Source organism: Neophocaena asiaeorientalis, unplaced genomic scaffold, assembly GCF_003031525.2.
Source record: "Neophocaena asiaeorientalis asiaeorientalis breed wild unplaced genomic scaffold, Neophocaena_asiaeorientalis_V1.1 scaffold65, whole genome shotgun sequence".
In the NCBI taxonomy this organism is placed as follows: Eukaryota; Metazoa; Chordata; class Mammalia; order Artiodactyla; family Phocoenidae; genus Neophocaena; species Neophocaena asiaeorientalis.
Genome location: NW_020173215.1, coordinates 528085 through 540725, shown reverse-complemented (window position 1 = coordinate 540725; position 12641 = coordinate 528085). Strand labels below are relative to the sequence as shown.

General features: G+C 36.0%; 1 long non-coding RNA gene across 1 annotated transcript in view; it reads right to left on the bottom strand.

The window, feature by feature from the left end:
* LOC112399784 (uncharacterized) overlaps positions 1-12641 on the bottom strand; it is a 29003-nt gene that overhangs the window by 1318 nt on the left and 15044 nt on the right. The window lies entirely within an intron of this gene.

The window sequence follows — 12641 nt, the reverse complement described above, 5'->3', positions numbered from 1 at the left end:
AAGTCCCAACTCTATTTCATTAATAGGGTGAAAAGTAGCTATATCTTCTCTCCTGAGTTCTTAAATCCTCAGCTCAGGTATAGGATGAGAAATTTACTAAGTCCCTTAACAAAAAATCCCTTCTTCAGTCACTTTCTACATTCTATCGACCATTTGTGGCTTTTCTCAAGCTTCACTCTATTCATTGACCCATGTAGTTATTTCTTTGACTTCTTATTTGGCACCTTTTTTTTGTGCAAGATATTGGGCCAGCTGCTTCTAGACAATGAATCAGATCCTGTCCTTTTCCTCTAGCTGCTTGCAGTTTAGAAGTGAAAAGCCACACACACACCTAAGTATAATAAATGTTGAATGTTTCGTGTCATAAAAGAGGCACAGATAATCTGCCCTGAGACATCAGAGGAAGGTGAGAATCCTAGTTGTGAGCATCAAGAGATGTGTGAAGAAGGATTTGTTTGACCTAGGTTCTGGCAAAAAGAAAATAGGGGGACAGATGGAAAAAAAGAAAAAGGAAAGTGTATTCCAGGCTGAAGGCAGAATGTATACAAAAAAGTTGTGTAGGTAAGTTGAGGACTTGTGTTGGTTCCAGTGAGCTTTTTGGTTTGACTTCCACATCTGGCATGTAATACAAAACTCATCTTGAGTGAGAGACTAAATAGTTGAGGACTTATTGTACACGCCAATGTTTCTCTGTGTATAAAGACAAAATTTCTTTCAAGTGAAAGATAATTTAAAGAAATAATTACCCTCAGGTTCTCAAGTCGGTGTTGCTCAAACTTGGGTTCTCATAACCTGTGGATCTGGAGACATATTCTCAGGGTTCTTGGTCTGTGAAAAACTTTTCATTAAAAGAAGCCCATAGGTACTTCCACTGTGAGAATCACGACTGTGCACAAGGGAAGCCAATAAGAATTCTGAACAAGGATTGACAATAGGCTAACCTGGCCACAGTGTCTGAAATTGGCAAAGGGGGGAGGTGACTAGAAGCTTGAATAAATATAGAATTGCTGGTTTATCCCATTCCTCTCAACCGGTTACATTCAGTATCAATAACAAGCATTTTAGCCTTTAATTGTATAAATTTAGCCTTTAATTGTATAAATTTATACAATTTATAAATTGTATAAATTTAGCATTTTATTATGCATCACAGTTTATTATTCTATAATTGTGCTGTATGTATAAGTCTTGTCTCGTTGATGAGATTTTATCTACCTCAAGGGAAAGAACTCAGCATACAACGGTATAACCCACTTTAGCAGCAGGCCTATAATAAACATTGATCAGTTTCATATAAATTATTATAAAATGTGTAAGCAAAATAGAAATTCAGCTCACAGGAGTAGTTTGAGGATTAACCGATTATACTGACAACCTCTAAGATACTATAGATATTATAGAAGCGTAGAAGACAACATATGATGTTGAACGATTTCTAGGAAAGATGATACCCCACATTTGCCAAATATGGACCTTTGGTAGCAAAGGTCCATATTTGGCAAATTTTACCAGTTTAAAAAAAAAAGAATGAAAGAGAGGAAAGGAAAGAGAAGAAGGGAGGAAAGAAGGAAGGAAGAAAAGCAGGCAAACAAACTATTGTTTCTGTGTTTTGAAGTTATGTATAGTCTAGCTTTTCCTTCAGTATAACCACAATGCAAAGAAGTAGGGATTACCTCCCCATCCCATCCCACCCCACACACCATTTTCTTCCAGGTGGAGAATTACAAGGACTCTGTAAGCTCCTGAGTCCCATTCTATTGCCCCCTCTCCTCAGCAACCCAAATTAATGTTTAGAGTCTCTCCATTTACCCATGATGAAAATTACTCAGAAGTTAGTAGTTAACATATTTTTTTCTACAGTAGTAAAACTTTTGTATTTCTAAGAGAATGAGACAGGTAGGTCCTTTACAGTAACTTAAAATGCTCAGGAGATGGTTTTCAGGTTAACCTTTTAGGTGTATATGACTTGGAGTCCAGAAGAAGGATGGTGGATGAGGCAGATGCTGCAGTCCATACCCCCCTCTCAAGGGAGGTGAGAAAGAGAGAAGAAAGCAGGGAGATGAGAGGCCACAGAGTAGGAACTGAATAGTGAGTGCTGGTCATCTTTCCCTCTTCCTCTCCTGAACTGACCCCTTTCTACTTGAACCATTTTAGGTTCTGCAGGGTAAAATCTGCCACTTCTTGAAGGTGATACACTGATATCACGGTCGTCATACCAAACTTCTTTCTAAAGTAAAGGGGCAGAGGAAACAACTTTGATCCCAGTGAGAAACTATCAAAGTAAAAACAGTATTTTATGGTTTTTATTTTTCCTGTTAACAAAATCTCGAAGCATATTGTTTAAAAAGCAGCCCCACTCAATATATCATGATCCTGGGGTCATCCTTGCTTTGATGTACTCTTACAAGACCAGCTCCTCATTTAAATTTTCCTAAAGCAGAATTTTTTCCCTGTCCTAACATCTATTTTAAGAAATTTATTTTTAATAAATTATGTGTTCAGAAAATTATAATTATTACCTAGCAAGGAAAACTATTATGATTCATTATAGCCTCAAGTAGAGGTAATCACAGTAGAATAAAATGAATGTCAAATTCCCATGACGTGCCTCCTTTACTTGGCATTAAACTCACTCACATTAGCACTTGTTCAACCTACGTATTGAACGTGGTCAAATACAATCGCTGTTATTCATTGCTTTCTGGGAACAATACACTGGTTTCAGATGCCCTTAAGGAGCTCCTGTGTCTTTCCCCACATTCAAAGCGTTTAAATGTCTTGATGCAAAACACTGGTGGACTTTAAGAAAATTAAACAACAGGTTTTTGTTTTTTGGTTTTTCTTCCCATACATGAAGAGTACACTACCCTCCAGATGCAGTATTTGGCAGCCAAAAAGCTGCTGGCTATTAAACATCCCTTAAAACTTCATTTTTTGCTCATAAAGGGAGGAACAGTGTAGGGACGTTTATGGGGTGATAGGAAAATATTTTGGTTGGAGTAAGACTGTGTGGTAAGCGAAAGCTAAAATGATCATTTTTATGATATCATAAGCATTTTTACAATTCTTTTGGCCTCTTCATTTTTAACCTACTTCTTACCTGACCCTAAATTAAACTATTCTGGGAGGGCCATTTATACAGTTGCTGTCCACATGGTGAAGAGAGAAGTGAATGGTGTCATCTACTTTCTCAGACTGGCATACGTATTTTCTAACCATTCACATTGTTTTGTCAGATAAAAGAGAAATTAATTTTGAAGTGCTAAGTGTTTTTAATTACTCACAGAACATCACAGATCCTCATCTATATTTTCTCATAAATTTTGTTAATTCTTAGTCATGCTTTAAACAGTTTCAATATTTAAACTTATGAGACAAATTTGTCAGTTTTTCAGAAATTACAGTTCTTCAAACTAATAAACATCGAAGTTACATTGGGTTTCTGGACAAAAGTCTAATTAAGTCTCTTCTCTTTCCAAAATAAGAAAGTAGCATCTCAAGCATGTGTTTATGTGTAATATATTACATAACATTAACTTTTATTGGATGGATACATTCACAGAGATATAAGACAGGGGGCTTTTAGAAAACTTGTGTTTTCAGCCAGACTCCATAAAGCACATTTCAGAAAAGCTTTTTCCGTACAAACAACACCCATGGGATAGACTTTCCATTTTCTAAGGCCCAGCTTAAACAAAATGCCAGAGAAGGTATCTATGGTATATCTTTTGTCTGTCTGTTTTTAATACTTTATGCCCACATAAACTCTTTGTTTGATTCAATGCGACAATAACTTGTAAAGTTACTACCATGTGCTAGGAAGTGTTTGGGGAAATATTGTTGGAAAGAATACCAAATTAGAATTCTCCAAAGGAGCTACTTATCATTTAATCTCGGAAGAACTGGCACTACCTCTCAGCATGAAATTTGTGTATCTGGAGACTGGATCTGCCAGCTTTTACCTCAATGGAAACATCTTTGGCATTAACTGGGAAGGCACAGAGGTCACTTGGAGGTCTAACTAGGCCCCAGGCAGGCTGCAGACAGCATGCAGCCAGCTGAAGGAGTTATAAGTCTGTTCTTTCTGTGTGTGGCAGTTCTTGAGTTGCCCTTTTTTTTGCAGAAGGCTTCAGAGTTTAAGCTAATGACATGTCCTCCAGCATGGTAATTAAATACACAGACCCTTCTAAGGCAGTACATTTAGTTTCGTGGCTTGAATTTGATGTGGTTCAAGGCCAATTAACATGATGGAAATATTGCATTAGCAAAATTCCAGTTTTCAGGGCAATTTGGAAATAACAAGTTCACAACTCTCTTTATGCTGCTCTGACAGGAAGTTATATCAAAACACTAAGTGAGGAAATAATGCGGAAAAATGAAGGGACTTGAGTTTGGAAAATTCAATTTGGTTCTGGTTTGGATCTTTCTCTTTTATTCCTTCATATAAATTGAAATTTTAAGTTTAATGCCCTCAGTGAATTGGGTTTTTTCATTGCTGATAGGCATCTACTTTGAATACTATATATGTCTCTGATCAAACATAGGTTTACTTTAGAAAGTAGGGAGGTTATGTTCAGCATTTGTTTGAAATCAATTTTTATTCCCTGTTTTTAGTCATTTATATCATTTGCTAATTTTTATATTGACACAGTGCTCACTTTATATTCTGAACATATTGCTCTGTTAGAAAGGATTGTAATTACTTAAATCACACATCACCTCACTTTCCAAGGAAACTGCACTAGGGAATCATTTTTCCGTTTCACATCTAGGAAATATTTCTAAGCTGGAGACATCTACTTTCCAAATACAATGACTTTCATTGTTCTAACCATGTGAGTTCCATTATTCTCCTTATATTACCAGCTCAGTATTTTCAATTATCACAGAAAATATCAGCACATTAAAAAGTGAAATAAAATTTATTTTAAGACTCCAATCATTCGGATGATTTGCCTTTTTAAAAGTTTTTATTTTACTCTGTACTATATCACACTTTATTTATTTTAGAATATAAACAGGAGGGGAAATGTAAATATTAGCAACGAAACTTAGATGAGTTTCACACCCTATACTGTTGTTATTATCAGTACTTGAATATGACACTCTTGAGGTGTTACTGTTCAAAATCAGATTTACATTTATTTAATATCTTATACAGCTTGGACAGTCTTTTCACATTTATATCTAAATTTAGAGTAGATTACAAGCTACACAGAAAAGTGAACTTCAATGTGTGATTCTTGGTTATTTCCAGTTGCTTCTGTGTCTTACCTGCTGAAAGGTTAGTTGATCTCTATAGGAAAAGAGCTGATCACAGTGAGTAGCACATGGTAAAGTCTCTGAAATGTTTGTTGAATGAGTAAGTGGAGACTAATTTAGCTGATAAGTTTGCTCTGCCCCTCTGCTAAACAGAACATTTTTCTGATCATTACAAATGAACCAGCCAACATGCCGCCATCTTATTCTCCTTGTCTCTTTCTTTTTTGAAAATAGTTTCTATTTTCTAATTATAACAGTAAAACGTGAGTTATAAGTCAGTTCTTTCTGTGTGTGGCAACTCTAAGAGTTGCTATATTTATGTAGAAGCCTTTAGTGTTTGCAAATACAGATGAAAAGGAAGAAAAGAAAACTCAGGTTTAGTCCTAACACCCAAAATAACTACTGATAGAATTTTTCAGATCTCTCTCTACCTCTTTTTATCTTTTTCTTTAAAAACAGGACTATAGAGAAAAGGTTGCTTTAGAAAATTTTTAAGTAGGTATATTATAAATATTTCCCCAAGTAAATATTCATCTCGATCATATCTGGTTATATAGCCATATCAATATTGATTTAACTGATGCCCTGTTTGAGACATATAGGTTGTATTCAATCTTTTACTATTAGGAACAACACCGCAACAGATATACTTGTATTTAAATCTTTGTGCACATTCACCTTTGTTTTCTTAGGGTAAATTCCCAAAAGTGGAGTGAAAGTACAGAAAAATTTTAAACTTTTGATATGTACTTAACAATGCTCTCAAGCAGAATAACCCCAGTTTACCTTCCCTCCAGAAACAGAGTAATTTTTCTACATCGTTATTATTGCTCCAAATATTATTCACTGTTGAACCAAGTACTTCACTCTGGTCAAAATTTCTTTCCTAAGAATACTATCCCTTACTGGAGTTAAAGTTGCTCTGCCACTTCAGTTGGTCAGCTTTCTAGAAGTCCTTCTCACCAAGTGAGACAACCTACCCATACTATTTTCTCTACAGTCAACCCCATGAGTTACTTTTTTTCTAACATCCTCACTTCTTGAGCTCTCTTTCGTTCTCTCCAGTCTGGATTGTTACTCTTTGGCCAACAGTGCAGTCTTTCCTAGAACCTTCTTTACCACCTCAGAATTTCTAATCGTTGGTCTTTTCTGGCTGTTCAGTTTTTCTAGTGAGGGTCTTTCCAATCTGTAGTCTTGAGATATATGAACAGCTGTACTATTTAGAGCAAAAGTGAGGGACGAGATCTCAGACTACTACAGTTTACTATGTAGATTTCCATGCAACCTCTCAACCCCACACCAGACCTCTTCGGTGCCTTCTGTCTCTGAATCCAGAGGCTTTGGGTTTCATCTTTCCAAAAGAATCAGCCTCTGGCCATGCCTGGGGTATTAAGACAGCTGCCTGGGAATAAAGACGCAGACAGAGAGAACGGACTTGAGGACACGGGGAGGGGGAAGGGTAAGCTGGGACGAAGTAAGAGAGTGGCATGGACATATATACACTACCAAATGTAAGATAGATAGCTAGTGGGAAGCAGCCGCATAGCACAGGGAGATCAGCTCGGTGCTTTGTGACCACCTAGAGGGGTGGGATAGGGAGGGTGGGAGGGAGATGCAAGAGGGAGGGTATGGGTTTTGCTTTGTAAGCCACATTCAAAATCGTGTTCATTAAATAACCTAGTTAAGCCCATTTACATTTGTTGATATGATCGGCATGTTTGTTCTCAATTCTGTCATATTATTTGATGTTAATATTAATGTTAGATTTACTATGTTTCTCTCTACTTGATCCGGCTTCTTTGCTTATTTTTAGTACTTGTTTTTGCATTTAGAAAAGCTTATATTTTTATTCTAGTAGTTGCCTAACTCTATGCTAATAACTCAAACTTCCCTTGATCTTTTTTTCCCCCTTAATTAGGTTTCTCCTATCTGGTTTGTTAGATTTAAGTGATACTCTTTGACTCCTATCTATAATCTATGCAGCTATGAACTTATGCTAATTTTTACTTTTTCCCTTCTCCTACAACTTTTTAAATTACTTTTATTTTGTCAGAACCCATATGTAGATGATGCTTTTTCATGCTTGTTCTCCCTTTTTTTTAGTCTTGGGTATACTCTTAGATCTACTATTTTAATACTCATCAGCAGTCTTTTTGCCAAAGTTTTCTTTAGTTTTAATACATGTAAAACAGCTTAACTGGATACAAGATTCTTTACTCATACTTTCCTAAAATTATTATTTTTTATTTTTATTTTTTTGCGGTACGCGGGACGCGCAGGCTCAGCGGCCATGGCTCACGGGCCCAGCCGCTCCACGGCATGCGGGATCTTCCTGGACCGGGACACGAACCCGTGTCCCCTGCATCGGCAGGCGGACTCTCAACCACTGTGCCACCAGGGAAGCCCCTAAAATTATTTTTTAAATGCTGTGTCATTTTTGTCTTGCTTCTTATGTTTCAGTCAAGAAACTTTGTAAGTTTCTTGGTAATTTTTACCCCAGATGACGGATTCTTAAAAACTAAATAGTTTTACTAGACTCTGTCTTGTAATTTCGAAGGCATATGGGGGTGGGGGGGGCACTTTCAACAATAAAATTAAGATCTCGTTTTTTACTTTGATTATAGTTTTAATGGTTGTTCTATTTCATTGTTTTATTTTTCTTATTCAGCAAAATCAAATGTGTATTGGATATTTTTTTCTGTTCTATATCAAGCACTTCCTTTCTGATCCTATTTATTTCTTCATTTTATTTTTGTTCCTCTACTCAAAATCTCTTATGAGACTCTTAACTAAATCTCTTCTTCCTTGGATACTTTGTAATTTTACCTTCACCCATGAGATGATTTTTATCTTTTTTTCAATTTTTCTTTCCTGAATTTGGTCGTATCTCATCTTAAATTGTGCTTTTGCTCACTTCTGTCCTGGGTTTTCTTGAATTTATGATTTAAGGTTTTCTTTTATATCTAAAAATGTTTATTTAGAGATGTTTAAAGCTTGTTGGAGTTTTATTACAGTTTTCCTGTGCATCATGTTTGGTTTTTTAGAGAATATTTTGATCAGCTAAAATCTGTTGATTCTCAATTTCTGTTTTTCTTCTTGTAGTTTATAGGGTTGTCAACTGTCCATTTTATAATCAGTTTCCTAGACTGGAAATAATAGATGTCTCGATGTAAACTTGGTGAGAATGTCTTACTAGGTTTCCTAGTTCAAGAGGACCCTCCTCTGATGGTAAAGATAAATGCTTTTTCTTTGGTGGTTGGTGTGTTCAAGGTTAATGTATCTTCTGATTTTGTTTTTATAGGTAGGGTTCAATTCCACAGCCTGGTTTATTACATCTCTTCATCACCAGACTCCACAGGAGGCTTCCTCCTTCCAAGTCTCATACTCTCCTTCACAGTGGTGCCCACCCAAAGCTGCCACTGTCAGGGGACAATTCTGCATGGGTCTTTCATGTTCATGCATGTCTTACAAGCAGAGACACTGAGTGCCTTTGTTCTGGGTTGCCTTCCCAAGACATTTATTTTTTAAAATTCTTAGAAGACAAAAGTAATGTCTTCTCTGGACTGAAGGGCACAATTGCTTACAGTTTTGGAATATAGTGTCCCCCTTCATAGCAGGGGCAGTCGTATTTACTGTCCAGTATAAAATATTCATTTTACTAAGATCAGGGCTCCTCCTCTGTAATGCAATAAACTTGGTCACAAGTGCTACCTGGCTACCTTTGCACCTCGCTACAAGAACTAGGCTTGAGGAACTAGCCCAGCTTATCAAAAACACCAATACCTGGCTACTGCTATTTCTGTGAGCAATAAAGTCCTTTGTCTCTGATATATAAGTCTCATCTCTTCTGTCAGTATCCATGAAACACTGATGGGCTAAATTGTTAGCCTGAAAGGAGAAAGTCTCAGCCTCTTCACAGTTCTTGATGGCAGCCTTTTGATCTTTGAGTCCCCAGAAGCCAGTTCTCAGACATGTTCTGAGTGTTTTCTCATTCAGAAGGGAACTTTCACCTCCTTTTTTTTTTTTTCAAAATTCTGATATATTCCTTTTGAAAATATATTATGAATATTTTCAAACATATACAAAAGCAGAGAGAATATTATGGTGAAGCCCTTAATCATCACAGCAGTTTTTATACTATTCAATACATAGGCAGTCTTATTTCATCTATATCCACACCTATCCCCCAACTTTGAATTATTTTGAAAAAAATCGAAGATGTCATTTCATCTGTGGATATTTCAGTATTTCTGAAAGATAAGTATTTCTTTTAAAAAACATACCCACAATATCGTTATTACAACTAACATATTTAACAACAATTCCTTAAAATCACAAAATATCCAGTGTTAAGACTTTTCCCAATTGACTTGTTTCTATTTACAGTTTATTGAACTAGGATCAAACATTTGATAATTCTAGCTAATTATCTTTTGTTCTACAGCTTCTTCTTCTCTTTTTTCTTGCAGTTTTGTTGTTGCTGTTTTGTTTTGTTTTGCTGTTGTTGTCTCTTGAAGAAAGTGGGTAATTTACAGAGTTTGCCAACAGCAATCACATTGATCATATAATACACGTTCCTCTGTCCACTGTATTTACTATAAATTGCTCCTTAGATCTAAAGGCTTGGTCAGAATCAGATTTTATTTATTCATTTGGCAAGACTGCTTTATAGGTGATGTTGTATACTTCTACCTGAAAATACTTAATGTTTGCTCATCTCTTTTTTGGATTACTATCAGCCTCTGATAATTGCTTAGATCCATTCATTTATTATTATGATTATAAAATAGCAATAGAGCATTCTACCATTTCTTCTTTATTATGTAGAATAATTCTATTAAAAAATTTCCCCAAAACTATATGACTATTCTGAGATACAGATTATATAGGAGAGGCAATATAAATAACTTGATTCTGTCATGTACCTGTTTTTGAAATAATGGGGACATTTTTTTCTCAGGGAGATTTTTTTGATGTTCATCACCACTAGACCACAATGGGTTTGCTCCTCTTTTCAACTCATTCTTCACCAGACCCTGTTCTGGCATGGTTCCCAAATCTAGCTTTGTTGGTTTGAGATTGAAATTTGTAGTACTCTCTGTCTCTTATTGCTATGGACTGAATTGTGTTCTCCCCAAATTCATATGTTGAATCCCTAAACCGATATGACAGTATTTGGAGATAGGGCCTTTAGGGGATAATTAAGGTTAAATGAGGTCATAAGGGTGGGGTCCTGGTGCAATAGGATTAGTGTCCTTATGGGAAGAGACATCAGAGAGCTGCCTTGAGCTCTCTCTCTCCACACACACACATGCAAAAAAAGAAGAGATCATGAGAGCACACAGTAAGATGGCACAATCTGCAAGCCAAGAGAAGAGGCCTCAGAATAAAACCTACTTTGCTGGCATCTTGATCTTGAACTTCCCAGCCTCCAGAACTGTGAGAAATAAATTTCTGTTGTTGAAGCCACCCAGTCTGCAGTATGTTTTTATGGAAGTTTGAGCAGGCTAAGACTCTTATTTATGCTACAGATCCCTATTGTGGATTTTATTTGCCCTTCTTGTTGATCTGTAAGCATTTTGGAGGATGTGTGGAGGAATTTGGATTAGGCAACTGCTGAAATGTAACAGGAATCTAGAAGCCCAGGCAATATATTGAGAAATAATCCCCTAAAGAAACACATGCACTTTTATTATCAAAGGTATGATTACCAAACCTGGTTCAATTTAAGATTATTAGAAATGTTCCAGAGTACAAGGATTTATTTCATCTCTATATAGTGGTAATCTTTCTTTTCTTTATCGTATGGTATAATTTATTAGAGGATAATGAGACCCCTTCTCATCAATGGCTCAGAGAAACTCCTACCTATTCTTTTGAGCAAAGCTGATAGAAGTTCTTATTTACTGACAAGTAAAGAGCATCCACTATATCAGTGACACCATTTAAAAACAGTCTTGTGGTGGAAAGTGTGGTTTCTTGAATCAGACTGCCTGAGTTCAAATCACACTTTTTAGGTAAATTACTTAATCTCTCTAAAAATCATCGTTTTCTCATCTTCCTGATGGCAATAATAATAGTCATGAGGATTAAATAAGATAATACATATAGAGCTTCTGACACATAGTAAGTATTCAGTCATCCTACAGATGCATTTAAAACAACCAACTTAGCTTATGGTTAGAAAATGTTTCACCTTAAAAATATTTCAGTTGTCAATAATTCTCTCTATACTTAGAAGCAGTCATGTAAAGTTAGGTAGAAGCCTATATAATGTCCCCAAATGTGTCACTGACTTGTTTCTTACAATAAGAAATATAAGAAGCATTGAGGACAGTTCTTGGCCCATAGTAAACTTCAATAAATATTTGTTGATGAGTGAATTAAAATCACATAGTAAAATTATGTACCTAATATTTATCTCACCCCATCTGGGATCAAAGGATAGAGGACCTTGATTCTTCTGCAATTATTTTATAGAGCTTCAGAGACACACATGTATACATGTGAGACTTTCCATAACTTTACTGATCTGAATTTACAAGGCAATATTCTTTCTGTGTATAATGCTGCTTGGGTTTATATAAGCATCACTTATGCCCATTGTAACATCTTTTTTTCTGACACCAAATGAGTGACTTTTTCCACAACCAATTCTCCAACACCAACTGTGTGTCCAACAATTCAATTCAATTCTGACACTAGCTACTTGGAGTTAGACCCCACAGATTAAGGGCTCAGTCCCACAAGACTGGCCTCACTTTGAATTCCAGTCACAGGGGCCACCTATACTTCTGACTGACAGGTTATAAATTTGGGGGATCCTATAACCCTCTCCTCAGGTTCTATAATTCACTAGAATATTAATACCTTAACTCAGTGTTAGAGCAGTTAAATAGAACATTTAAAAATCACCAGACTTATGAAATAGTCTAGAGAGATTTAAAGAAGTAGAGCATCTATATAGAATTAGTTGCTTAATTCATTTAATAAATTAATAAATCATTAACATTTAATAAATCATGTACAGAGGTCCCCAACTTATGATGGTTTGGCTTATGATTTATTTAATTTATGGTGGTGCAAAAGTGATATGCACTCAGTAGAAACTATATATCAAATTTTGAGTTTTGATCTTTTCCCTGGCTGGTGATATGCATACCATACTCTTTCATGATGCTGGGTGGTGGCAGTAGACAGAGTTCCCAGTCAACCGTGTGATCACGAAGATAAACAACCAATACACCTACTACCATTCTGTCCCCATACAACCATTCTGTCTTTCACTTTCAGTAAAGTATTCAATAAAATAGACTTTGTGTTAGACGTTAGATAATTTCGCCCAACTGTAGGGTAGTATGAGGCTAAGCCTTGATATT